General features: G+C 36.9%; 1 non-coding gene across 1 annotated transcript; it reads right to left on the bottom strand.

The window, feature by feature from the left end:
• Nucleotides 1-1,043: 1,043 nt before the first annotated feature.
• LOC133767359 (U6 spliceosomal RNA) lies at nucleotides 1,044-1,150 on the bottom strand. Its single transcript, XR_009866846.1, has one exon. It is a non-coding gene; the product is annotated as a U6 spliceosomal RNA (small nuclear RNA).
• Between the last annotated feature and the right edge of the window lie 3,008 nt (nucleotides 1,151-4,158).

The following is a 4,158-nucleotide window of genomic DNA, read 5'->3' as shown; positions in this document are numbered from 1 at the left end:
GATCTAAAAGTTGTCAGTTACTGTGTCAGAGGAATGAGAACTCTGCAGTTAATTGCCCAGTTCTGAGCATGAGTAACTTCCTGGCTTACCGATTTGTTGGTCAAACCTCATCAAATGGCTACCAGAGCCAAGAAAGATCCCAAACCTTTAAGCTTCCAAAGGCATACAAGAAAGAGAAGAGAAAAATATTGTTTGAGAACATCAATGTCTGCAACTATTAATTCTATGAATCTTTATGAAAGTTTGTGCATAGCACATTCTAGTATGATGAAAGTTAAGATATGAAGAAGCATGTTAGTTTTACTCAAGAGATATGTACAGATGCTGAATAATAAAAAGATATCATTGTAAATTTTACTGTGGTAATATATGCAACACGATGTTTATTATTTTAATCTTTTACTTGTGTGTTAATTGGCATTAAGTGCATTCACATTGTTGTGCAACTGTCTTAGTTCATTTTGTGCAACTGTAACAGAATACGTGCTACTCAGTAACAGGATATGAGGAGAACTTTATTTCTCATAGTTCCAGAGGCTTGGGCCTAGCATCCAGCGAGGCCTCAATTTCTATGTCATCCTATGGTACTGGGAGGAGTGAAAGACAGTAAGAGGGAACAAAACATGACCTTTTATTATGTCGCCAAGCTCGCCTATGAGAGTGGAGCCTTCATAGCCTGATCACCTCCCCAAATTCCCATATCTTAATAGATTGGCAGCTAAATTTCAACTTGAGTTTTGGTGGAGACAAGCATTCAACCTATAAAAACAACCATCTTCACAATTAATCTCCAGAACGTTTTCATCTTCCCATATTAACACTATATTACACACTAAATAAAAACTTCCTTGCCCCTTCCCTCCAGTATCTAGAAACCATGAATCTATTTTCTGGCCCTGTTAATATGACAATTCCAGGTACCACACTGAAATATTTGTTTTCTGCCTCATTGATTTGGCTTTGCTTAATGCCTTTAAAGTTTATCAACATTGTAGCATATGCCAGAATCCTGTTCTTTCCTTAAAGGCTGAATAATACCCTATAAAATGATGAGACATTTAACAAATTTCCATGCCATCCTTGAGCAGGGCAATTCCAATTTCTGTATCTTTCCAATTTAATATAAAGTATGTGCTGCTGAAATGAGCACTGATTGATAGGTTTTCTAAAGAAATTGCTTAATTGCAATGATAACCATTGAAAAGCTGAAATATGACATAAGGATTGAGTAGAAATGGGAAATAGAACATAGGGCTAATATAATTTAGCTAAATCTTCACATTCAATGTATATGAAATGATAATGCCTATACTTGATAAATTAAGGAGTCATATGCACATGTTGCTTAAAAATCTGAATGTAACCTTCATAAAAAGCAAAATAAATAAATAAATAAATAAATAAATAAATACAAAGTATTACCTTTGAAACCCAGACTAGAAAATTGAGGAAGTAGATGAAGAGGTATGTTGTTTTTTTTTTTTTTTCAGTTTAAGACATTCTGCATTATTGTGACTTTTGACAACAGATATGAAGGATCCTCTTCCACATACCAAACAAACCAGTGAACACTCAGTGGGCACCAGCAGGTGTCTTCTACTTCATTTCAGCTCCAACATCATCTACCAAGAGATAACATCAGATCCCACAGCTTAGGGAATCAATTCCAAGACTGCCCCTCCTCTTTAGAACCAGTTCCAGGCCCCACGTGTTTTACTTGAGTTTCTGACCCACCAGCTACAGATCAGGATTACCACAACCCTGTCCTCTGATTCAATTAGTCTGTTGAGTAGCTCGCAGTGCTCAGAGAAACTCTTACTTATGTTTACAGTTCATTATAAAGGATATTACAAAGGATGCAGAAGAATAGCCAGAAGGAAAAAGATTCAAAGGGCAGGTGTGGGGAGGGACATGGACTCTTTCCAGGGACTCCGACTTCTAGGAACCTCCATGTATTCAGCAATTTAGAAGCTCTCAAAAATCTGTCCTTCTGTATTTTTATGTAGGCTTCATTCCATATGAGTGATTATTTATTTATTCATTTTAGAGATTTTATTTATTTATTTAAGAGGTAAGGTTATAGACAGAGAGAGGAAGAGACAGAGAAAAAATCTTCTATTTACTAGTTCACTCCCCAAATAGCCACAGCAGCTGCAGCTGAGCCAATCCAAAGCTAGGAACCAGGAGGTTCTTCTGTGTCTTCCACATGGATGGAGGGCCCAAGCACTTGTGCCATCCTCTACTGCTTTCCAAGGCCATTTTCAGAGAGCTGTAATGCGAATGGAGCAGCCAGGAAAGGAGCTGGCACCCATATGAGATGCTGGTGCTGCAGGCAGAGGCTTAGCCTACTATGCCACAGTTCCAGTCCCGTGATTGATTATTAAATCTTTCACCATTGCTGATGAACTTCACCTTCAGTCCCTCTCTTGTCTTTGATGATTAGAAGGTGGGAATGAAAGTCCCAACCCTCTACTTTGTATTTCCAGTTAACAGTTTTCTTCCTTAAGCTACTTGCTGTCAGCCATCACCTGCTTCATTTATATCTGGGAAAATGCTTATCATTTTGGAGATTAAAGGAATTTTAGGAGTTGTATGCTGGGAAATGGGGAAAGAAGAGCAAATATATACTTCCCAATTTCAAACTTTAACATAATTTTATTACTCTTTCTCTACTCCTGCCCTTTTCCCTTTTTAATTTGGCATAGTTGCTTCTTTTTACATTGGCCTTGTTACTTGCCAGTGTGTTTGATTTCACTGAAACCATATGGATTTCTATTCCATCTACCAATCTTTGAGTTTTATCAAAGGCAAGTTCTTGTTCAGCACACATCAGTTTCAGAGCTACCTGAGAGTCTCAGCAAAGACTCCAGCAGTGAGAGATTTGTGGAGTAGGCCACTTTCCTCTGTAGCATCCCTTGGTACCTGATTTTCCTGTGTCATGTAAAGACAGTCACTCCCAGTTGAATTTTCTCTTCCTGACTAATCTAAAGGCCTAGTATCTATCTCTTAGCAAAACTTCTTCCATAAGCTGGCAATGAAAGTTTGACTTCACAAGATGCACCCTCTCTATGGTTATACCCAGAGCACCTGAGATAGGAGCACATTCACCACAATTTTTGGCAGATGAAGGGAAGTATAGCTTTGTATATTCAAATGGATGAGGAGAATCATTTAAATTAAGTTCTATATTCAGTTTTATAGCAAAAACATTGTTTTAAACAAATACAATGTTTCCTTTTGATCTGAAAACCACAGTAGATTTTTCTCAAATGTAAATATTTCCTTTGAGTTTTGTATTTTGTTATTTTTCATTATATTTGTTATTGATAACTTTTGCAGACACAACCACTGGATTGGGACAAATGACAGAAGATGACAACAAAATCTCCTATATGCTGCACATGTCAAAGTTTATGTTCTACAATATTTCCAGTCCAAGGTTTCATACTATAGTAAAGAAAGCTAGGAACTCCTACAATCAAATCTGCCACATCACGCGGAAATTGAAAATCATACTAATTAAGAAATGCTTAAGGGATCTGGGATATGCCACCTGGGGAAAAGAAGAATGAGGAGACAGTAGATTTTGAATTTGTTAAGTAAAAGCTAGAAGCTTTGTTGTGTGAATCCATTATGTAGAGTTTGGCAATTAAACAAACTGGGACCAACTTTTAATCAACATCTATGAATTCTGTGTCCCTCAAAGAGGTCACCTAAGCATTCTAAGTCTCAATCTTCCTTTTCTGTAAAATGAAAGTGTATAAAATGCCTACAACCCATGATTTCCATGATGATAAACAGAACTTCCACACATGCTTTAGTATATACCTAGCACATAGAGAAAAACAATGTACTCATCATCACGACCAGCAGCAGCATCATTACCATGATTACCAGTTTATTATTTGTGCTTCAAAGGTGAAAGCAAATACTAATGAATGAATGTCCTAGCTCAATAAAAAAGGGTGACTTCCTTAAAAGATGAAACAACTAACCATGGGACAGAGAGAGTTCAGTAAAATAATGAGCTTCCAATGGCCATCTCACAGGAATTCTGTAATTAAAAGTAGTTCCTGCATTAAGAATTAGGTTACCTGATGATCATTATTCCTCAGATATAATGTAATGATTAAGTTCACACTGCTCATTAGTGCCAAT

Source organism: Lepus europaeus, chromosome 9, assembly GCF_033115175.1.
Source record: "Lepus europaeus isolate LE1 chromosome 9, mLepTim1.pri, whole genome shotgun sequence".
NCBI classification, from domain to species: domain Eukaryota; kingdom Metazoa; phylum Chordata; class Mammalia; order Lagomorpha; family Leporidae; genus Lepus; species Lepus europaeus.
This window is presented reverse-complemented; position numbering and strand designations above follow the sequence as displayed.